Source organism: Melospiza melodia, chromosome 18, assembly GCF_035770615.1.
Source record: "Melospiza melodia melodia isolate bMelMel2 chromosome 18, bMelMel2.pri, whole genome shotgun sequence".
NCBI lineage: Eukaryota > Metazoa > Chordata > Aves > Passeriformes > Passerellidae > Melospiza > Melospiza melodia.
In genome coordinates, this window is record NC_086211.1 from 380,619 (window position 1) to 405,311 (window position 24,693).

Below are 24,693 nucleotides of genomic sequence, written 5' to 3' on the forward strand. Positions count from 1 at the left end.
TGCAATAAAACAATTTTCAAGCTGAAAATGATGCTTTGTCCTCAGCCCGAGGACAGGCTCTGTGCCTCTGGCCACAGCCCACGTCTGAGCCTCTCACACCCTCCTGGAACACATCCCTGGGTCCTGGGGAGCTGCACCCACCCACACCTGCTCTCCCTGCCCTGTCCATCAGCACCAAACCCTGCTGTGTGCATCCTGGTGCCAGGGGCAGGCCTGTGACTGGGGGCACTGCAAGCCACTCTTCCCCACCAGTACTTTGAGATTCCCAAAGTAGAGGATTGATGCCATGGTTATCTCAGAAATGCCACACAAACATGAAAATTGAGCAAATGATAAAATGTAGATGAATTTTCAGGAGCAGAGAGATTGAATAAGAAAAACCACGGCATCAAACTACACAGTTTATGCACAGGAAAGATATATCTTGACAAGAACTAATATTTTATGTGGCGCAAATAATTCAGTAGTAACAGATTTGCACGTTTAAAAATATGGTATTAGGAACAAAGTCCCGATTTCCCCTACTTCTCATCCAAGTCCCTGACATACACCATCTCCTCACCCTGCCCTCAGTGCTGCCTCGTATTCCACTGCCCTCCTTTTCCCTGCCCTTCTCCTTGCTCCCCACAGGGGCTGCCACGCTGCAATGGGCCTGGGCTCCAGCTCTGCAATGTGGAGAGGCAGGATTTCTCCCCAGGCCTGATGGGCAGTGCCCTGGGTGGGCTTGGGGTGCACAAGTGCCCGCCCCACGTGCCCCAGTGCCCACACCACGCCAGGGGCTGCCCCGAGCCCCCCTCCCCGTGCCAGGGCTGCTCTGGGCACAGGATCCTCCTCAGCCTTGGTGATTTACACTCGCTGTCCATGGGGGCAGTTTGAGACCAGCCCAGGGGAGCGTGGAACAGCGGCCACGGCGGTGGGTCCAGCCCAGAGCGATGGGCAGCTGGGAGCCCCAGGTCACCACAAGGCCACCAGGACGTGTTTTGGCCGGGGTGCCTCAGCAGCTCCCCGTGCTGCCTGTGCCAGACCATCTGTCAGCGCTCCCCGTCTCTCCCTGCCGCAGCCAGAGATTTGCACAATCAAGCCCATTTAACTGATGCTGGAATCTTCCTACCTGGTGTGAGGCTCTAAGCCTTATCTGCATTTAGGAATTGTGCTAAGCCAGCAGATCTCCTGCGTATTTGCTCTTTGAAAGCCCACTCTGAGGAGTTCTGGCAGGAGGGCCACATAAAGGGAAAGCCCCACAGCTCCAGCCCACAGATAAAGCTCTGTACCATACAAGACATTTTGATATTTTATGCCAGCATTTGGCGCTGCTCCAGAAGAGCTCTGAGTTATCTTAAGCTTCATAAATGCAGAGCTGAAGCATTAGCAAGGGAATTGCTCCTAAGTCAAGGGTTAGAGGCGACAGCAAAATGGGTTCTTAGGGGGTGCTCTCTGTGCCCCTGGCTCTGGGGGATAAGTCTGTATTTACCACCCCTCCCAACACTGGGCAAACTGTGATGCTTCCCAAGGCTAAGCTGAAGGGTTTTACTGAAACACTCCAGCAAAACGATTCCTCCTGGCTCCTAAGCACATAAAAGCATCAAAAAGTAAAAATGTATTCTGCACTATGGTGATTAATTAGGATGATGGACGAGGACAAAAATCTGGTTCCATTGCCCCCTTTGCACAGAAGCAGGAACCGGTGTGAGGGGAAGGCAGAACACAGGGGTCACTGCACAGGATGGCAGGACACGACTGTGGCCCCCAAAACGTGCCAGAGGCTCTCTGCCCACCCTGGCATGGCAAGGCAATCGCGCCTCCATCCGCGCACACCCTGGGCTGCCCATTTTGCAGGAGCCGACGGTGGGAGCTGAGGAGCTAAAATAGATGGGCTTGAAATAATCCTGAAGGAGAGAATCAAGGCAGCTGCTCAAAGGCTTGTGCCAGCCTGGAGCTGAATCTCGCTCCAGGAAAGGTGCTGCAGCAAAGGGGACCCTGCCTCTGATCAGGGAGCTCAGGCAAGAGCTGAGCATTGAAACACACACAGCAAAGGAACTGGGAAACAGAAAACAGGAAAGAGGAAATGGCTTCTAAACAGTGCAAATGTTCCGCTATGGAGGAGGATGGGGCCTGGAGAGGGAGGATTAGCCAGCTATAAATACAAGCAGTGCTGAGTTAAAAGGCTAATTAGAATAGCAAAAAGAAATACAGCAGTACATTTCAGAGATGATTCTGACTAACAAAGAGTTTTTCAAATCTGTTTGCAGAAGCGAATATGAAAGAGAAAATTGGATTCCTATGAAATTATTTCAAAAATTGGAGGAGGAAAAAGGTAATGGCAGATCTCTTCAACAGCCAGTCAGGCTCCTGACATCTTCATCTGCTGCAAAGGCAAAGAGAAAGGCGACAGGTCTCAGTTTTCATGTCTTGGGAGGAAAAGAGAGCTGGTGCCAAAGAATGGATTGTGGAGAGGGGGCACCAAAGCTGATGGCAGACATTCTCCCTGAGGCAGCCTGGAAAGAGGTGAGCAGTCCAGGTGCTTCAGGCTGAGCACAGAGGCTGCAGCTCTGCCCTCCCTGAGCGCTGGGAACTGTGCCACAACACATGGAGGGGACATTGCCACCCACCAGTGCCCCCTGCCCATGGCCAGGGAGGGTCAGGGGCCCCCTGGCTTCAGGCCGTGGGGTGGTGGAGCCACCTCTGGGGCTTGCAGAGCAAACTCCTCTCTATGGCAGCAAACCACTGAGCCCTCAGTGATTAATCACCTCCAGCCTCAGCATATGCCAGAAATGGCTTTAGCTTCCCCCAAAAGCTGCAACAGATGGTCCTCAAGTTCTTAACCCAATAAATGTACACAGACACACAGAGACACACGCACATACATATAGATATATAAAAATACAGCCTCTACCCCACCTCATCCTGCAGACAGGCGAGGCTGGCTGAGCCACGCCTGCCTCCTCCTGTGACAGAGGGATTCAATGCTCTGCTTTCTCCACATCTCTGGGACACAGCAACATTCCACACTAAAAGAGCTTGGAGCTAGCCTGAGACAGAGCTTGTCCCACACCTCTGCTGGCCAGAAGCAGCACACATAAAGGAGACTGACACCAGAGCAAAGGCTGGTTTGGATTCACATCCTTCATCTGGGCTCCCAGGAGCTGGGGCTGCAGTGTGGGGGTGTCACCAGAGACCTTTGTGGCTGGAGGAGAGGGACTGACATCACCAGAGCCCACGGTGAGGTAAACAGCTGAGCAGAAATGGGATGACTTTATTCTTCGACTGTTCATGACAGCACTGGAGGCTGCTGTGACCAGAGCCACAGGTCACAATGACATCAGGCCATTAACAGGACAGAGAGTGACAACTGGGATCGTGCAGGAGGCAGGGATGGGGCAGGGGGGAAGAGGTGCTCGGAAGGAGCAGACACAGAGTGCTGCTGTCTCCTCCCTGGCAGGCAGCACGAGCTGGCTCTCTGTGAACCTGTCTGTGGCCGTGGGCACACAGGACAGCACAGCGGCTGTGGAGAGGCTGCCTGGCTGATGGCTCTCTGAAATTAAACTAATTGCATTGCCTGGTAAATCCTAACAGCAGCTACAATACCTTTGCTCTTCTCCAAAGATGCTGAGTGGCTTTATGAGCATTAATTAACTCCGACACACACAACAAGCCTGTGAGGCAGGCACAATTAGATCCGAGGAGAGGGAAGTCCCCAGCCCCAGGTCCCACAGCCTGGCAGCGTGTGGGGGTCCCTACAGGACCAGTTCCCTCCCCAGGGTGCAATTACAGCCCAGGAGATCCCGCTCCCAGGACTCCCCTCTAATTAACCATCCATATTTATCATGATTTCCTATAACAGACAAAAGGCAAAACCACGAGAAGCTTTGCTAACAAACAGGCACCAGCAGCAGCCCTTCATCCTGGCCAGGCCCAGCAGAGTCCCTCTGTGCTCATGCCACGACCCTCTGTTTCTGTGCTCCCGCCCAACACAGCCAGCCTGTGCAACCCATGGGCTCTGCAGCTCCAGGGCAGTCTGCTCCCTCCCTGGCAGTGCCCAGGAGGCACGGGACATGGCATGAGGCTCCCAGACACCCCGTGGGCTGGGCTCTGTGTGCCTGTCCTCTCCCCCTGAGATCTGTGAGACCCCATTCACTGCAGTGGCTGCACCCCAGAGAGTGCTCCCTGGGTGGGGAGCAAGGAGAGGAGAAGCAGCAAAATCCACAGACACACACCTAAATAAAATATTTCAAAGTGAATTTCCCATGAGGTGTAGCAGCTCTTCAATACTGTGCTGCTTTTCCTGGCCAATCATGTTGTCACTCCAGCTGGTGGGAGAGTGATTGCCAGCTGCCTATGGGGAAAGGATGACAGGAACGTCTCCTCTTGCCTGGGAGATCTGCACTGGCTCATCCTCCTGCACCACTCCTGACTCCACAAGCCAATGGCTTCCTGCAGCAGGGGCAGAGGGGCAGCAGGAGGGGCAGCAGCCCCGTGTGCCAGCAGGGCTCCCTGCGCCGTGCCCAGTGGGGAATGCAGGGGCAGGTCCCAGCACGGGGCACACAGTGTCCTCCTCAGGAGTGAGGAGCTGGTCTCGCAGCTGTGGAACACAATGAGCCCTGTGCACCCACTCAGCCCTTCCAGCGGCCAGCTGGGACACTGGCCCAGCCCTGCAGACCCTGCTGTCCCTCCAGCAGCCAGCGGGATGCAGAGCCAGACAGCTCCATCCTCTGCCATCCCCACTGGGTGTCCGGCTGGCCCCTCCCTGGCCCTCAGGCTGCGGGCATTGGAGACTGGAGGAATGCTGCAGGAAATAGAGAGCAATACTGAAACAGAGAGCAATACTGAAACAGAGAGCAATACTGAAATAGAGAGCAATACTGCCCTGTGTCCCTGACCCGTGGGGCCTGTGGGATGGCATGACCCTGGAAGGGTGCCCTGCCTTCTCCTCTGCTCCAGCCACTGCTGCCACCCCAGAGGAGGGCTGTGCTGTGCTGTGGCGTGGGGACAGCTGCTGAGAATGTCCCTGTAACAGCAGGCTCACCTCCACTGCACACAGGAGTTCTGTGCCCTGTGGCAAAGCCAATGCAGCTGAACTGCACAAACACATCAGGTCAAAGCTGGCCAGCTGCAGCTTACAACTTCTGTGAATGGGGAAGAAATAGTTATTTTATTTTAATTACAACTTAACTGCCAAATAAGCGCCTGTCCGCTATGGTAATTGCAATGTCACTGGGTGATTACTGCCTGCTCTGCACCCCAGAACCTGCAGCACATCTGCAACCCACAATAACCCACACACGAGTGCCCCAGCTGCACACAGCCCCTGTGTCCCTGGCCACGGGGGCCAGAGCAGGGCTGCAGGGGGAAGCAGTGGGCAGAGAGCTGCTCTGCAGCCTGCCAGGAGCCTGCTGTGCCCAGCTCCCAGCCCCAGCTCACAGCCCCAGGGGCAGCTCTGTGTGCCCGGGTGGGCAGCACCCACACCTGGCCATTCCAGGAGCTCCCTGAAGCTGCTCCCACCCCAGCCAAGCACTTGTCAATGCCAGGCTGAACATCCACACCCATCTCCAGCTGCTCTCAGTGCCAGGGCCAGCCCTATGCCCCTCCCAGGGCTTCCTGTGGATGTGCCATCGTTACCTGTGCCCACGACACAGCGTGGGAGGGCATTCCTGCCCTCAGCTCACCCACCAGGCAGCCACAGGGCCAGCTGCAGGCAGCCAGGGCTGAGCTGCACATCCCTGGCTGCTGCCACTCCACTGGGCAGAGGGACAGGCTTTGAGGTTTAGCTTTATATGCATAGGAGGTCTCAAGCAGTGACACTTGCTAACTACAGTTCAGAAAACAACAAAAGGAAATTCTATAGAAAAACACAGCATTTAGTCTCACACCCACCACCTTTTTTTTTCCTTATTCAAAAGAAATAATCTTTTAAGCATTAAAAAACCCCCCAGTGCTGCTGATACAAAATGCATTGTAACCTTGAATTATATGTAGCAGGGCTGGCTTTCATTATTTATTAGCAAGATCAATTAGAATATTCTGTTTGCAGAAGAATATAATCCACTATGTACTTCAAGCACTAACAGCTAAATATATGCTTATTTAAAAATCAATCTAAAAGTCAAGGTTTCCTTTGTAAATCCTTACTACAGATTAAAAAAAAAGCTTTGAGTGTTACCACCTGCTGAATGCTGTAGTCTCAAGGAGACAGTTATACATTTTAAAACATCTCAAATGGGAATTGATTGTGCCAGGCAAACAATCGCTGAAGCCCAGCATGGAGGGCTCACGGCCTGCGTGAGGGCAGAGCAGCTCCCACGGAAGCCCGGGGCCAGAGCCGTGGCCCTGCGCAGGGAGTGGGAGCGAGCCCCGAGCAGGCAGGGAGCGCCAGCAGCCCTGCCAGCCGGGAAGGGCACCCAGAGTGTGCCAGCCGCGCTGCGTGACTCACGCCGGCTCCCGGCATCCCAGCACAGACTTGTTTTTCACTGCCTTCCCCGGGCTGACATGGAGCCAAGGCACCCGCCCGCCAGCCCGGCTCAGGAGCCGCAGTGTCCTCGCCTTTCTCCCCCGAATCGCAGGTTTCTAAGATTAATTGTCATGTATAATTTATTGACCTCAGCCGCGACCTTGGCCCGGCGCGGTTTCCTCTCTCTGCGCTGTGGCAGCGGCAGCAGCAGGCTCCGGCAGGGCAAGGAGCACCAGCAGCACGGATGGGCGGCTCTGCTGCCCCACAGCCCTGGAGAGGCCCCAGCCAGCCCCTCTGCTCCCCCCGTGCCACCCCACAGAGCCCCTTCCCGGCTGTGCCAGTGCCCGCTTTAATCTCCCCCCTGCTGCCAGCCCGCCGCTGGCTGCTCAGCCAGCTCCCCGCTTCTCCGCCTTCCTTAAGCCCTTTCTCTTTCGTCTTCCATTTTTAAATCTTATCTCCAGGTAAAGAGGGTATTTGATGGGATCAAAAAGTGACCTTTAACAAGGGTAGCAGAGCTTCAAACAATATCCCTGCAAGTTCATGCACACTCAAGTGTTAAAGGGAACAGTTCTCTGATCTCCTGTTCCTCAGTGGAAAAGTCGTTTCACAAAGATTTCTGCCAAAAGCTGGTGCAGCAGACTGAGGAAACTTTCTTAAAACCCAGCACCTAGAATTTGGCACAGGCTGTTCTTAGCTTCTGATAAATCAATCCTTCAAAATCATTTGGTCTCAATCTTTGCCAGCAAGTGCTCCAGCCACACCACCCTGCACCTGGCTGGAAGGAGGGTTGGAACAGGATGATCTTCAACATCCTTTCCAACCCAGATCTTTCTGTGAATCTCCGGAGTGTTTGTTTCTCTGCTCAAGTTCCCTATCTCTTGCCAGTTTCCTGGGTCTGACAGATTCCCAGCTATCCCCCATCTTTCACTCAGCTGAATAAAATCCCTGAAATGCCTCTTAGGTAAAACATTCCAGCCATGGAGGGAGGTCAGACAGAAGCAATCAGAGGGATCAGACAGTGATTAGTGGGCTGAAAATACAGTCAAGAGCACAGTGGACAGACACCCTGAGGCTGCCCAAGGCCTCCTCAATGGTGCCATGTCCTGCTCCAGCCTGAGGTCCTCAGGGACCAGCAGCATGAGCTGGGGGCTGGTATTGCCGTTGCTGAGAAAACCAGGCTGTTTGATCTACGATCTGGGGGTCACTCCAGTCTTGGTTGAGACCAAGACCTACAGACCTCCCCATAGCACCGTGCAGATAAATTCCAAGTGGGAAAAGAACAACCAGAGCTAAAGGATGATGTAGGCACATAACAGTTTGCTTGCTGAGCTTCCACTGTGCCATGAGGCCAATGGGTTGCAGTGTCACGTTCCCCTGGGACCTTGGCAGGCCAGAAGGGAGCACTGGGGGCCAGAGGCCACGTTATGCCAGATCAGGACAGTGCCACACTCTCCAGCAGCAGCAGCACACAGCCAGCGCTGGCAGTGACGTGACCCCCATGCCACCAGGAGGACGAGGGGACACATGTGCGGTCCCCATCTGCAGCAGAGCTTGCTGGTGCCCCCACAAGTGGCACGGCGCCCGCAGTGGACAGACGGGAGCGGTGGGTGGGTGGCAATGACAGCAGCGTTAATCATTTCTGTGGCACCGTGCACGCAGGCGGCAGGAAAAGCCCATGGCGGGCACAGCCCATGGCGGGCACAGCCACTGCCAAGGTCTGCACGGGGAGCCTCGCCTGCCCAGCAGGAACGGGGCACGGGGAGCCTCGCCTGCCCAGCAGGAACGGGGCACGGGGAGCCTCGCCTGGCCAGCAGGAACGGGGCACGGGGAGCCTCGCCTGCCCGCTCAGTGGAACGGGGCACGGGGAGCCTCTCCTGCCCAGCAGGAATGGGGCACGGGGAGCCTCTCCTGCCCAGCAGGAACGGGGCATGGGAGCCTCTCCTGCCCAGCAGGAACGGGGCACGGGGAGCCTCGCCTGCCCAGCAGGAACGGGGCACGGGGAGCCTCGCCTGCCCAGCAGGAACGGGGCACGGGGAGCCTCTCCTGCCCAGCAGGAACGGGGCACGAGGAGCCTCTCCTGCCCAGCAGGAACGGGGCATGGGGAGCCTCGCCTGCCCAGCAGGAACGGGGCACGGGGAGCCTCGCCTGCCCAGCAGGAACGGGGCACGGGGAGCCTCGCCTGCCCGCTCAGTGGGACGGGGCACGGGGAGCCTCTCCTGCCCAGCAGGAACGGGGCACGGGGAGCCTCACCTGCCCAGCAGGAACGGGGCATGGGAGCCTCTCCTGCCCAGCAGGAACGGGGCATGGGAGCCTCTCCTGCCCAGCAGGAACGGGGCATGGGAGCCTCTCCTGCCCAGCAGGGACGGGGCACGGGGAGCCTCGCCTGCCCAGCAGGAACGGGGCATGGGAGCCTCTCCTGCCCAGCAGGAACGGGGCATGGGAGCCTCTCCTGCCCAGCAGGGACGGGGCACGGGGAGCCTCGCCTGCCCAGCAGGAACGGGGCATGGGAGCCTCTCCTGCCCAGCAGGAACGGGGCACGGGGAGCCTCTCCTGCCCAGCAGGAACGGGGCACGGGAGCCTCTCCTGCCCAGCAGGGACGGGGCACGGGAGCCTCGCCTGCCCAGCAGGAACGGGGCATGGGAGCCTCTCCTGCCCAGCAGGAACGGGGCATGGGAGCCTCTCCTGGCCAGCAGGAACGGGGCACGGGAGCCTCTCCTGCCCAGCAGGGACGGGGCACGGGGAGCCTCTCCTGCCCAGCAGGAACGGGGCATGGGAGCCTCTCCTGGCCAGCAGGAACGGGGCACGGGGAGCCTCGCCTGCCCAGCAGGAACGGGGCATGGGAGCCTCTCCTGCCCAGCAGGAACGGGGCATGGGAGCCTCTCCTGCCCAGCAGGAACGGGGCACGGGAGCCTCTCCTGCGTGCCCAGCACAGCCATCCCCGGGCTCTGCTGGCCCCAAGCGTTGCTGTCCCGTTTCTCCCTGTCCCGTTTCCCGCTCTGGGGAGAGGGGCGAGCGGCACCAGCTCCGGGCGCTCCCGGATCGATATCCAGACAGAGCTGCGCTCCCCGCTCCAGCTGCCCACACACACACCCCTGCAGCGCCTGGCCAGGGGGACGGCAGCCAAGGGGTTAAAGTGCCTTGTTACTGCTTCTGGAGCCGGGCTTCACTTATTTGCAGCCGGAATTCCCCAGGAGCCAGGGCTTTTACTAGTGGCTCTGCCGTAGAACCATGTCATTATAGATTGCAAGTTCCTTAAAGGTCAGATAACACAACACAATTGAATCATATTAGTGAGCATAGCGAGCTGATATTTTCCTAGGAAAACCCATAAAGCAGATTGTTTGCTGCAGAGAAACACACTGTTGTATAGCAAAGCCGGTGTAATCGTCTGCACAAACAAACAAGTGGTTTATGAGAAAACCCTCCCCTGCTGCAGATCCTCGGGGCGGGAGCCAGCAGGACCAAGTGCTGGGCATTCAGCACGTTGGATTTCAGCTTGGGTCACAGGACTGAAATACATCGCAAAAGACAAGTAGGGAAATAAACAATTTCCAAGTGTGTTGTTGAGAGACAAATACTCGATATTTCATTTAATGTCTGGATGCAGGTAGTGGTTAATCTAAGACCGTGCTATTAAAGAAATGCAGAATTGATTGTGAGGATGATTGAAGATTTCTGAAGAGCACAATTTCCATGGCCATGATGACCCCACCATTTTTTTTTTCCTAATTTGCCTGTAATCTATTTGGACAAATCCTTTTATCACATTTATTTCCTTTAAAAGTTTCAACAGTGTGATTAATTACAGAACTTTGCAGTCCTACTTACCCTACTGCAGGCTCTAATTTTGCTTCCTTTTAAAATGGCTTTCCATCGCTAATAGACCCCTTTCCTTGTCCAGCTCCTTTACTTTGTCCCTCTGAAATCCGCTGTCACTGACCCGTCGCACAGGCAGCCACTCATCCTGCCTGAACCTGCAGTTCCATCTGGAGCCACCCAGCACCAGTGGCCACTTGCTCTCCAGAAGGGCATGGGCCTTTCTGTGGGGAGAGGAAAGGCACAAACCTCTTTTTCCAGAAATCTGGGTGCTTGTTAGACCCTAGGGTCTGCAGCCCCTCCAATAGCCTGGAAATTCTCATTTGGTTCTAGATTTAACTTCAGAATGAAAAAGCAACTGGAATCAGCACAACTGCTTTAACCTTCCCCAGTCACAGAAAGAGGAGGAAAAGTAATTAAAACCATAATTTTGAGTACACAAAGCCACATCTCCTCCCGTTGACCTTCAACACGTGCGTCAGCTGTCCGGGGCAGCAGAGCAGGAACAGCACTGGCTCCCACTCCCACCTGTGTGGCTCCCCTCTGCTGCATTTCATCATGTCCCACACAAACAGTGGTGAAACACAGGCAGAAAAACAATTAGATTTAAATCTCGTTTCCTCTTTCTATCTTGCCTTTTTCTTTTCTCTACTTAGATGCTCCTCAGTGCACTAATGGGATTTGTGTTTAGCACAGTGCGAAACGAATGATTTATGGTCTGTCCGCAGTGCACACTCCCAATGCCATTGCAGCCCCTGAAAGGGCACTCCAAGAGTGGCCAGACAAGAGTGTCCTGGCACTGTGTGTGGCTCTTTGTACACGCTGCCCACACGATCCCTGCTGTCCTGGCTCTCTCAGTGCCCCTGTGCTTTCCTCGCACTGCGCTCAGGGAGGAAACGGGACCAGGACCCCTGAGCAGCTTCAGCCCCTGCAGCCAGGCAGCACCCACAGGGCTGCCACAAACCTCCTGCTGGTTCCACTGGTGCCTCAGCTCAGATTGACTCGTGCCTCATCTAAGCCAGGCAGGAGCTCAAGTCCCTGTGTTCCATTACCAACAGGAAATGCAAGGGCCATGTGAGAACGGACCAGACCCCACAACCCAAGCACGGTCAGGAGCACAGCACACTGAAGGCTGCAGCTGCCTCAGTCCTACCGAAGGTCCCTGGGACAGGTCAGATTCTCCTGGTGGCTCTGAACGTGGCTCTGTCAGTGCAGCTCCGGCAGCTCTGCACCAGCAGTGCCCTTCATTAATTCCTAATGCTGCCCCAAGTGCATCTCCTGTCCTGCAGGCTTTGGCAGCCCCTGAGAGCTGGGGCACAGAGCACAGCTCCCCACCTTCCTTCCACGTATAACAAGAAGCCAAATGAAATAATGAAAGAAACTCATTTTAATGCCACAGAGGGAATTGTTTTATTGCTAAAGCAGCAAATAGAACTAATTGAATCCACTGGAAAAAAAAAAAAAGGCGCAAAGAAATGGAAAGGGTAGGTGTGGAACACAGACAAAAAGGGCGAGCTGGAGCCTGAATATTCATGGACCTAGAAACCGCAAACCCTTGAATGCAAAATATCTTCATAACTGATCATATGCCAATGGCAATGCATGCACAGCTCGGAGACAGGCTCAAAATGTTTGCATTTACAAGATTTTTTTTAAGTAATATTATGGAACAAATTCTCTGGTTCATTAAGCTGCTTTGCACCTCCCTGGTACAAGAGAACATCCTGGGAGTGAGCGCAGGACTGGCACAGGCTCCCACCAACGCTGAGCATGGGGCAGGTGGCCGCACACACCTGGCACAGCTGTGTGTCCCCAGCGCCAGGCGGTGGGGCAGCAGCTGCCTGCCTGCTCTGGGGCCATGGGGCAGCTCTGAGCTCAGCCCCTGTCCTGTGCCTGGCTGGGGCACCCCAAATCTCCTCCCGTTTCACATGCTGCCAGCTACACCTGCCACAAGCTTTTAAACTCAGTTTTCAGTGAATCTCAATTTTCAGTGGCAACATATATATTAATATGGGGGTTACATTTTAATTAAGGCAGCACTCATGTTCTTCATTACAATACTAAGTCATCCAGCGAGGAACACCAAGGATATAAATCCCATTAATGAAGAAGGAGATACGTAACCTGCACTGCATGCTCCAGCACAGAGGCACCAGTACAAAATGACTCTCATACAAAGTGCAAGGTGAGAAACGGGATTAGAAATGCAGTTTATACTCCCAAGGGTCATACAATGCTCATCTGACACCACAGGCCCTGGATCTGCACCCAGAAGGCACCCAAAACACCAGCCCTACCTCAATCTATTTTCCCACCCTGAGAGAGAGCCCAAGGCACAACACGGCTGCTGGGTGTATATATATGCTCATACATATGCTTATTTAAGCTGCTGGTGGGGGATACAGTGCCTGGCTCCCTCCTGGACACCCCCAGCCACGTGTGGGAGGGGAAGGGCTGCAGCTGAGACCCTCCCCAACAGCAGCAGCGCTGCAGGATGAGTGTCTCCCAGCCTTGGGCTAACTGGGGGCTCAGCTCTCCCCAGGCTCACTGAAGGCACAGGCACTGGTGAAATCCACCTCTCCGCAAAGCCCTCCCTTCGTCCCTACACCAGCATCCCAAATCCTTACCCTCTGGGCACAGCAAAGAGCTTCAGGCTCACCTCTGCCTGCAACACACTCCAAGCATTAGGAAAAGTTAACGGGGGTCACGGGGGCAGCTGCACTGGGCAAAGCCATGCAGAGCACCTGGGGGAAGGAAGGACCCTGAACTGGGAGCAGGGACAGACCCACCACAGTGCCAGGGGCCCTGAGCAGCCGGAGCCCCCAGACCCATCACCCGCTGACAGCCAGCAGCTCTGAGCTCACGCTGATCAACAGGCTCTTTACACGGCCTGGCCATGGCAATGCACTCACACACTGATCAACGGGCTCCCTACACAGCCTGGCCATGGGAAACACTGAACTCACACACTGATCAACAGGCTCTTTACATGTCCTGGCCATGGGAGAGCTCTGAACTCACACACTGATCAACGGGCTCCCTACACGGCCTGGCCATGGCAATGCACTCACACACTGATCAACGGGCTCCCTACACAGCCTGGCCATGGGAAACACTGAACTCACACTGATCAACAGGCTCTTTACACGGCCTGGCCATGGCAATGCACTCACACACTGATCAACGGGCTCCTTACACGGCCTGGCCATGGGAAACACTGAACTCACACTGATCAACAGGCTCTTTACACGGCCTGGCCATGGCAATGCACTCACACACTGATCAACGGGCTCTTTACACGGCCTGGCCATGGGAGAGCTCTGAACTCACACACTGATCAACGGGCTCCCTACACAGCCTGGCCATGGGAAACACTGAACTCACACTGATCAACGGGCTCCTTACACGGCCTGGCCATGGCAATGCACTCACACACTGATCAACGGGCTCCTTACACGGCCTGGCCATGGGAAACACTGAACTCACACTGATCAACAGGCTCCTTACACGGCCTGGCCATGGCAATGCACTGAACTCACACTGATCAACAGGCTCTTTACATGTCCTGGCCATGGGAAACACTGAACTCACACACTGATCAACAGGCTCTTTACATGTCCTGGCCATGGGAAACACTGAACTCACACTGATCAACAGGCTCTTTACATGTCCTGGCCATGGGAGAGCTCTGAACTCACACTGATCAACAGGCTCCCTACACAGCCTGGCCATGGAAAGCACTTCACTGCTGCCTACTGCAAAAAAATGGCTGAGGAGTTCCTGATAAGGCTCCAAAGGAACCCATCTGCAGCAGAGACATGGATTGCCTCCCACTGAGACAACCGTATCCCAAGACGAGAGTGCTTCAGAGTATTATGTGGGAACAGAGTAATAATAAAACACCTTGCCACAACTTTAGCAGCAGTGGCTCTCGCAGAAAAGCCTGTAATGATCTAATAACACATTTCCCTTGCTGCCACTCCAGCCTTGTGAAATCCGGGGTACTTTAAGCCATAAATCCATCCCAGCTCTTCCTTTGTCATTAATTGTTAGGCTATTTGTATCACACATTTCACATACCAAATAGACTCCAATTTCATGGCGGACTAGACTGCAGAAATGCTTCTTTTAATCTTTTTTAATTTCAAAGTGGTACCAAACTTAAATATTTTCTAATGGAGTGTATGTTTTACTCGCATCTAATAGTATCACTACAATTTAGGAGCAATAAAAGTCAAGCTCCCGTCTGTACAATAAGCTTGCAGCTCTATTTCCGAAGTTCAATCAGTTAACCTAGGAGAGCAATAACTTCCCTGCAATGAGTAACAGTGCAGAATAATATTTAGATAGAGATAAACCCTTTTTGCATAGGAAATTGCATTATGATTTATTGGGTCTATGATATTCTCAGCAAGATGCTTTAGTTTACCAATGAAGTTGTTGCCTCAGGCATTTTTCCAGTGTTTCGATTTTTTGGGGAGGGTCTAGATGATTTTGAGCTGAGTAAGGAGCCCTTACCACTCCAGATCCCAGCGTGTGCAGCAGACCCAGCAACAGAGCTGCTGCAGCCTCTTCCCCACGCTGGCAGCCCAGGATGAGCAGCCAAACAGCAGCTGCCCCGTCTCAGGGCTGTGCAGCCTCAATCTCTGCCCTCCTGCCCCATCTCAGGGCTGGGCAGCCTCAATCTCTGCCCTCCTGCCCCATCTCAGGGCTGTGCAGCCTCAATCTCTGCCCTCCTGCCCCATCTCAGGGCTGTGCAGCCTCAGTCCCTGCCCTCCTGCCCCATCTCAGGGCTGTGCAGCCTCAATCTCTGCCCTCCTGCCCCATCTCAGGGCTGTGCATCCCTCAGTCCCTGCCCTCCTGCCCCATCTCAGGGCTGTGCAGCCTCAATCTCTGCCCTCCTGCCCCATCTCAGGGCTGTGCAGCCTCAATCTCTGCCCTCCTGCCCCATCTCAGGGCTGGGCAGCCTCAATCTCTGCCCTCCTGCCCCATCTCAGGGCTGTGCAGCCTCAGTCCCTGCCCTCCTGCCCCATCTCAGGGCTGTGCATCCCTCAGTCCCTGCCCTCCTGCCCCATCTCAGGGCTGTGCAGCCCTTGTGTCTCTGCCCTCCTGCCCCATCTCAGGGCTGTGCATCCCTCAGTCCCTGCCCTCCTGCCCCATCTCAGGGCTGGGCAGCCTCAGTCCCTGCCCTCCTGCCCCATCTCAGGGCTGTGCATCCCTCAATCTCTGCCCTCCTGCCCCATCTCAGGGCTGTGCAGCCTCAATCTCTGCCCTCCTGCCCCATCTCAGGGCTGTGCAGCCTCAATCTCTGCCCTCCTGCCCCATCTCAGGGCTGTGCAGCCTCAGTCCCTGCCCTCCTGCCCCATCTCAGGGCTGTGCAGCCTCAATCTCTGCCCTCCTGCCCCATCTCAGGGCTGTGCATCCCTCAGTCCCTGCCCTCCTGCCCCATCTCAGGGCTGTGCAGCCTCAATCTCTGCCCTCCTGCCGCTCCTGCTCCTGCCTTTCTGTGCAGGGTGAACAGCTCATGTAGAGGAGGCAGAGCCCTTTGCTAGGGTACCCAGAGCCCTTTCCTGATGTACTGGTGCTCCTCAGTGCACCCTCTGGCTCCGCAAGCTCCAGTGCCACAGAGCATGAAGCAGAGGTGGTGATTGGTAATTCAGGAATTAAAAGGGTACAAATAAAGAGCCCTAAAATGAGCTTGAAGGTTGTGAGTGCTGACAGTGCACTGTGGGATCGATGCTGGTGCTCCCTGGGGAGCAGACCAAGGAGGGATGAACCAACAGCCACTTAAAGACCTCCAGCAGCAACGACTCCAGATCCATAGCTCTGCCACCAGCATCTCTGGAGTCAGCACTTGGGATGGAAAACGGTCAGTTTGCTGTTGAACAAGCAGGACCAGGGCCGAGCAATTGACAGTTTGTCACCTGCACAGGTGAGGCAGCACCTTCCACCCAGGGCTGACTGGGAGGTGAACCCTTCCCACATGTCTGGGGCTCGGGGCTGGGCAGCAGCTGAGCCGCCCGGGGCACACCTGGGGGAGCCTAAAGGGGCTGGGGCTGGTGCACGGCCCATGCTGGCTGGCACAGACACGGGGCTGAGCACAGTGACTCAGCCTGGCTGGATGGGGGCAGCTCCCGCTGGGGCTGTGCCGTGCTCAGATCCCGCTGGGGCTGTGCCGTGCCCAGCTCCTGCTCTGGGGCTGTGCCGTGCCCAGCTCCTGCTCTGGGGCTGTGCCATGCTCAGATCCCGCTGGGGCTGTGCCGTGCTCAGATCCCGCTGGGGCTGTGCCGTGCTCAGATCCCGCTGGGGCTGTGCCGTGCCCAGCTCCTGCTCTGGGGCTGTGCCATGCCCATCTCCTGCTCTGGGGCTGTGCCGTGCCCAGCTCCTGCTCTGGGGCTGTGCCGTGCCCAGCTCCTGCTCTGGGGCTGTGCCATGCTCAGATCCCGCTGGGGCTGTGCCGTGCCCAGCTCCTGCTCTGGGGCTGTGCCATGCTCAGATCCCGCTGGGGCTGTGCCGTGCCCAGATCCCGCTGGGGCTGTGCCGTGCCCAGCTCCTGCTCTGGGGCTGTGCCATGCCCAGCTCCTGCTCTGGGGCTGTGCCATGCCCAGCTCCTGCTGGGGCTGTGCCGTGCCCATCTCCTGCTCTGGGGCTGTGCCATGCCCAGCTCCTGCTCTGGGGCTGTGCCATGCTCAGATCCCGCTGGGGCTGTGCCGTGCCCAGCTCCTGCTCTGGGGCTGTGCCATGCCCAGCTCCTGCTCTGGGGCTGTGCCATGCCCAGCTCCTGCTCTGGGGCTGTGCCGTGCCCAGCTCCTGCTGGGGCTGTGCCGTGCCCAGCTCCTGCTCTGGGGCTGTGCCGTGCCCAGCTCCTGCTCTGGGGCTGTGCCGTGCCCATCTCCTGCTCTGGGGCTGTGCCATGCCCAGCTCCTGCTCTGGGGCTGTGCCGTGCCCAGCTCCTGCTCTGGGGCTGTGCCATGCCCAGCTCCTGCTCTGGGGCTGTGCCGTGCCCAGCTCCTGCTCTGGGGCTGTGCCATGCCCAGCTCCTGCTCTGGAGCTGTGCAATCCAGCCATGGTTTAACACCAGGCCTGATGCTGACGTTGGCTTCCCATGAGCGTGCTCACGGCTCAGCTTAATTTTATGAGTGTCCATCAAGAGCAAATACAGAGAGGGCAGAGCTGGGGCTGAAATAAAGTCATTTGCAGATGTGGATGAGCACTAATACTAAATATATTAGTGTACACATCTCAATGCAAGATGAAAGGAAATACACTCTGAAACAAAGGAGAACTGCAGATCTGGGCTATCACAGCAGCGCTGCTCCGCTCGGATCCAAAATAATTACTGCTAATAAAGGAGGGGGCCAAGTCCGGTCCAGCCTGGCTCTGAAGGGAATGGAAATCAGATTTTGGCTTGAAATGTGTTATAGCAATCTCTCTAATACAAAATAAAGTCTGGCAGATGGAGTTATTTTTATCCAGAGCTAGTTCTGTTTAGTAGGTCGGTGGCTATAACTGATGTCCCTTTGCTATTTCCTCTTCCCCCAGGTCCCCCTGCCTCAGTTTCTCCAGGCACTGACAAGATTGGAGCAGACAACTCCAGTATATTTTGGGAGGATCCTACTTAGCTGTAAAAATCAATTGTGAATTTTGCATCCACCCCCAGCATTTGGCCTGTTTATATTGCCAAATATATTCTGTAAAGAAGTACCGTACTTCACAGGAGAGCTTGTCAAGGTAAATACCTTAATTTACATAAAATGTGACTAGCAATTGAAATGTTAAAGCCATAAAGAGCAAGTTTATGATCCATCCTTGATGCCTGGATGTATAATATGACAAGGGGGGAAACACTGTGCCTTGCAACATTTACTAAATTGGTGTTTTAACACTGGGGAGGGAAATGGGAGACTTTGGAAAAAAAGGTTGGAGGGTTTTTCTGAGGGCTGTTTTTTGGCTTTTTTCTTCTCTCTTTCCATAAGTATGAATTTTTCCCCAGCCTTCTACAGCTAGCTTTCAAGACTCCCCTTCAGCTTGGAAGCTGCAGCTACCTCACCTCACTAACAAATGGGGGGAGCAGTGCCCGAGTGCCATCGTGGAGCAGAGTCTGAGCTCGGCCATGCCAGGGAGAGGAGCTGCTCGTGGCAGGGTCGGGGCCCAATCCTGCCCAGTCACTCCCCCATGCCCCTCACAGATACCTGTGGTCTAAACGGGAATTTCTCACTGCAATTGAACAGACTCTTGCAATTCTGGGGCTCCTTTAAACTTCTTCAAATATAGGGGAAACCAATTTAAACCTCATACAACCCTAAATAATACTTATTTAAAAGGGGATTAAAAGCCTAAAATGAGCTCGTGCTCACATGCACACAGCAGTGAAATTACAGTATCCACACTGCATGCTCTGGAAAGTTTGATCATGGAGGTTCCTCACCTGGACTCCATACAAATGTTTCAGCCATTCATTCATGCTCATACCCTCACACCCTTCACAATTCATTGAAACCCTTCAAGCAAAAATCATTTGAAAGAAATTACCTCTGTGTATCACAGTCTGAGCAGTGAGAAATGTCCCACATGAACCAGCCCAGCCCCCAAAGCAATAAAATTTCTGCTGAAGTGCATGAAATAATGACTCAGAGAAAAGGAGTCCCCATGAAAAGAAGAGGTAAAAGAAACCCATGAAAAGAAAAAGACTCTGACCTTTGTCGATACAAGGTGTCACAAATTTGTGTTGGAATTTTGACTTGGAAAATCTAAAGCCTTTGCCTATAACTCTCTTTGAGAAGCTGCTGTTCCTTCTGTGGCAGTCTGGGCCTGGCGCAGAGCAGAGCGAGCCTTGCCAGCCAGGGAGCCAGCAGGGCTCAGGTGCATCATTTAAACCACAGAATGCCACCACCCAACACTCCCCTCTTGCTTCTCCAGGGGGCTGCTTTTCCCCAGGCCTGTTTCTGAGTTTTCTGCAACTCTACGTGCACGAGCAGTAGTGCGCTCACAAAGAGAGTGAAGCTCACAAATTTTGACATCGCAGACAACACAAACCATTAGCACCAAAGCACCAGCCTGTTTACAAAGTGGGTAATTGAGCAAAATCCTAGAGAAAGGATGTTCTTGAGACTGCGGTGCAACAGTTCAGTGATTTCAGGGCTGGTGAGATGCGCTGGTTTCTTTCCCACATGCTCCAAGGGATGTTCCCAGTCACTGGAAGAGGCATCCCCAGCACGTGTGGCTGGTGTGCTGAGCCCTGTGCCCATAGCCCTCCAGGAGAGCTGTGCGCTGCTCCCGGCTCCTCACACACCTGGGATCAGAGTGGGAGCAGGGCAGAGCCCAGCTGGGCCTGGTGGGATGTCACCCTGGCCGCCCCATCCCACCCCTCGGAGGGAACGGGGCCGGACCCCTCCGTGCCAGGCAGAGGGGCAGTGCCCGGGGGCTGCGAGGGGCACAGAGAGCACCCCGTGCCTCCCCCCTGCTCCGCCTTTCTCTCAGCGCCCTGTGCTCACTGCCAACCACAAACACGTTCCCCATGGAGGCAGAAGCAGGGACAAGCCCTGCAGGAGCGGGGGCTCCAGGGCCCTCCTGGCAGCCTTGGCCCCGGCACTTCTCTCACTCTCTTTGCAGGAAGAGCCAGAGCAGCACACAGGGGCTGCAGGTGCTGAGAGCAGCTGCCATTCCCATGGCTACAAGTGAGCAGCATGTGGATAACCACCATCAGGTGATAAAACACTGCAAATAGACACAATTCATTCCTTCACCCCATTCCTTGAGCTGAAGCAGAGAAAGGAGGGAGACAACTGCTGCCCAGGAAGGGTGCAGGGGGGTTCCCCTGGCACAGCACACAAGGCAGGGCAGAGCCAGGAGAGCCTGAGCTCTGGCACACAGCAGATTCACTGCAGTAGCTGCAGGATGCAGAAGGAAATCCATGCCTGCTGCTGGAGTGGCCTCTCATCAGTCCCCAGATGGGTGAAACTGGGAGCCAACCAGCACAAAGCCTGACCCCTGCTCGCAGTCCCCAGCCCAGAGCTGACCCAGATGTCAGCAAAGTCCAATACACTGGATCCACAGAGGAGAGAGGCAGCTGAGTCACTACATTTCAGCAAAACCAACTCACAGCAGGGCCCAGAAACAAAATCAATACACTTTCCCTAAGTTACCAGAAGTGCAGTGGGTACAGCACTCTGGGAAGGCCTTTTGCAGAGAAACACAGCAGTTCCCAGGCTCTGCAGCTGCACCTGTGGGCAAGAGCAGACCCCAATCCATCCTTCCATTGTAGGTGTTCCCACAGTGCCGCCAGCACAGGCTCACAGCGCTGATGGAAAGGGTTTGATTTCCTGAATGCCCCGAGCTGATCAGAACAGCACAGGCATTAGCCAGCAACACAATTACAGCTCACAGCGAGGTACAGCTCACAGCTGTGAGGTGACACTGTGTGGGATGAGGCTGAAGTGGCCCCAGGCTGTTGCTGCCCAGCAGCTGTTAGGGAACGCTGGAGGAGGGTCCCTGCACACATCCCTGGACACAATTGCTGCCAGCAGCCATGGCAGCAAAAGCCAAGGCTGGATGGTCCCCAGGCACGCAGGGCTGGCCCCACTGCCCCAGGTCAGCACAGGAAGGAGGGTGAGACGGCCCCGTGGGGAGCAGAGCCCCTGGCACAAACAACAACACACAACAGCCAGCTGCCCCACACAGACCAACTCAGCATCCCAGGGACGGGACTGGCAGGGCCAGCTCCGAGCCACGGCCCGCGGCTGCGGGAACCGCTCACCCTGAGCACGTGCTCATTGCTGAGGGAAGAGCTCCTGTCACGGCATTATTCATTATTTGTGTGAGGCCAGCAGCTCACCAAATAACACGCAGGCCTGACTGCTCGGGAGAACACTCCAAAAACCCAGACAAGCAGTGCAAATAGCATTAGACATGCAAGCCACTCCACTCCTGTCATGGTGACTGCTCCTGCAGCGGGGCCACTCCACGCACACAGCTACACCCCGTCCAAGCTCTCAGCACTGGAGACCAGGCAGAGAGGGGAATGCGATCTAATCACAGATATTGCTGCAGCCTCTCCTTGAGGGCTCCACTGAGGAGGAAGCAAGGAGTAAAGCAATGTGCATGCACACACAGCATTTAACTCTTCCAACCAGCAAATCTTAAAATCCAGTTTCAACTCACCACTATCAGGTGTCCTTCTTGTGTTATGGAAATTATATTTGTGTTAAAACCACAAGTTTGTTTTAAAAATATTGTTACAAATCCCCAGTTTTTCTGCTAAAGGTAGGATGTCAAGATAGCCTTGAAAGGGTAACAGAACTGAATCCCCTCACCATGCTGAGCCTGCAGACAGCTGGGGATGGTGGCTGGGAGCACTGGGCTGTTCCACTCAGCTCACAAACCCTCAAGGGTGCACAGGTGAGGAGGTCTCCTGTGCTGGTCATTTGCACCAGCAGAAAGACACAACTAAAGCCCCCCGATGCTGGGGCTTGGAGCTCCCACTCCCTTCACACAGCCACCTGAGCATTTCTCTTTCAAAATCTCCAGAGCAGTCACCAGGAGCATCTGAGCACCCCGAGGCACTGGATCTGCACAGGTGAACCCACAGGCGCAGGGCAGTGTGGGCACTGACCCTGCAGGCAGGACCATCTCCCCTCCTTCCCCAGTGACAGAGCCCCTGGCCCACAGCGGCTGCAGGGCTGCCCTGCCCACCCCTCCCTCCCCTCTGAGACTGAGCCGAGGCCCCCAGCACCACAGGGAGACAAACCTGCCCGGGTGTGGGACACTGCAGGCAGCCTGCAGCTCCCACCACCCACAACATCCCTACACAACTCTGTGCCCTTGGTCCACGCCCAGGCAGGGAACTCAGACACGTCCCAGGTGCTGTGCCTGCGCTTGTAATGAGCATTTATGGATGTAATCTCCATTCCCCAGTCTCAGAGGCCTCTGTGTCATTCTGCCATCCTTTCTGTGCTCTGAGAAAGGCTCTCAGTGCTTTCCCAAACGCAGGATAGCTCAGGGCAGAACTCCTGGCACAGGCCATGCCCACTGAGGCATGAGCATCACACTGGAGAGAGCAAATGCCTGCAGTCCAGCCTGGCCGTGGGGGACGTGTGGAGATCACTGTGCCTGAGCACGGCAGAAAGCAGGGGGACACTTGGACACTGGCTACAGACCAGCAGCAGCTCCTGCAGGAAAGCTGGCATATCCTGGGGACAGAAGGAGCAACTTAAAGACAACGGCTTGCAAAGGAACAGCAGAGGAAGCCTGGATCTCGTTTAAGGAAAGCTGTACCATGGAACTTGTCCTTCAGACAGCCCAGCATCAGGACGGACAGAACCATAAACTGCAGCCACACAAACAACCCTGGCAGCATAACAGAAACTAACCAAAACTAATCTTGGCCCAGTTTGCACCAGTTTGTGTGTGGAAAGAACTCTGTTTGCAATTGCCACACGAACTGAGCTAAAGAGATCAGAGACAGCATACAAACCTTCAGCTTTCCCTACAGGTTGCCAGCAAAGAACAGAGCCAGCAGTGTGGAACTGCCACCCTGCATGGCACCCTGTCCCCAGCAGCACAGAGCTGGCACCCCCTGGCCCAGTGCCTGCAGCAGCTCCAGCCACTGAGAGAGATCCTGGACCACACATCCAGAGCGTTTAGGGCTTTTCAATCTCAAGGCAGCAAAGACACAGGTGATGCAGCACAGAGCACACACAAAGAAATGGCAAAGCCCGGGTGCCGTCTCCATTTTACAGGAGAAACCAAGGTGGAGAAGGCATTTCCCTTTCCTCCAGCTCCTCGAGGCTGGCAGATGATCTGGTGACTGAACAACTAAGCAAGGAACCCTGAAGGTCTGCCATTCCCTTTTTTCACTATGTAAGAAAAAATCTGACCATGTTAAAAGCTCACAGTGTGTAATGCAGAAGTCACAATAAGGAGGTGACTTCAATAGTTGCTTCTTTGCTAAAAAAACATTGACATTTCTGTGGACAGGAAAAAGATCTCTAATTACTCTAGCTGGGACACAGCTATGAGCTGTCAGCCTCCCTAGTGCACTCAGTCAGGTAATCTCAGAGGTCAGGAAGAAGCAGCTGCTGGGATGGACGGTGAGCTTTCCCCATCCTGTTCTTGGTCTGTGTTTGTGTGGCACTAAACGCCAGCCCATGACAACAGCCTGGCACCAGTACAGCCCCAGGGCAGCTGTGGCTGCTGCTGAGGCACAGAGCACCAGCAATGTCCTGCCCTGCAGGGCTGGGCACTCCTGAGGGAGCGGGGAGAAGCACCTGTTTGTGCTGGGCAGGTGTGAAGATAGCTGCAGGTCAGGCAGCCAGGGCTGGCACGGCACGGAGCAGCAGCCACCCTCACCCGTCCCACAGCCTGCTCTGCCCAGAGCTCACACACCCAGGGTGCCCCAACCTGTTCTCCCACCTCTCCTGCCCCAGCAGCAGAGCTGCAGGGCTTGAAATGAGCAGCACAGCCCAGAGAGCTGCTGCAGGGATAGAAAATACCAAACTGCATTCTGCAAATGGAAACCTGTGTGTGCCTCTTACTCCACGAGAGGAGCTACACCCACTCACTAGCCCTTTTCTAGTAGCATAACTTTAAAGATGAAAAAGCAACTGCTCATCATATTCAGCGCTTGATCTTCTTCTGCCTGTTTTAAATGAAACCAAACTTTTTTTATGTGCCACTTTCTATCCTCTTCTAGCCAGTTTTCTAAACTTATTTTTCAAGGTTAAGCCTTTCCTCCAAGAAAATTCAATACAAAAAAACACTGTGTCTGAAATTATATCTATAAACACGATAACTATATCCAGTCCTTTAGTTCTTCCCCCCATCAGAGCAGCAAACCAAAAATACTCTCAGGGACACCCTCGCTTTCTCAGTGCTGATGTCCACTTTCATGAAATCCCTCCAGAAAATCCCACAGCATTTCACCACAACCAAGTGGATGCCACACCAAGAGTTACGAAGACTTTCCTTCCACAATCCCCACAGAAGACTGCCTGGAGTTTCTCACCTTTAAACACCCCTGATATGCAGACCATGTACTTTATTTTAATAACGAGGGACCAGATAATCCAGGCAGTAACTTGCCTGCTGCCTCTCATTTTTAGCTTCGTTTGCAGAGCAACTAAGAAGCTGCCATACTAGCCACAACAAGAACTTCACCAGCTCAGCCACAGACCACTTTTTATCAAGAACCAGTATGGTTTGCTTTGAACCACGAACTACAGAGCTACTGGGAGTTTTTAAGTTCTACTGATGTGCTGCATTCTGCTCAGAAATTTTTAAAGAGAGAGAAAAACACTGAGCCATCACAATCCACTGATTTCCTAAACCTGTCAAGACATTTAACACTTCCTTACTGCAGTCCAGTGTTTTCTAATAACCAGGACTTTTAGCATAAAATTCCTTTAGAATGTTACCTATTCCTTTAAAATGTTACT

At 54.7% G+C, this 24,693-nt stretch overlaps 1 protein-coding gene across 1 annotated transcript in view; it reads right to left on the reverse strand.

Moving 5' to 3' along the window:
* The window catches only part of HS3ST4 (heparan sulfate-glucosamine 3-sulfotransferase 4), a 57,812-nt gene that overhangs the window by 31,993 nt on the left and 1,126 nt on the right, over positions 1-24,693 (reverse strand). The window lies entirely within an intron of this gene.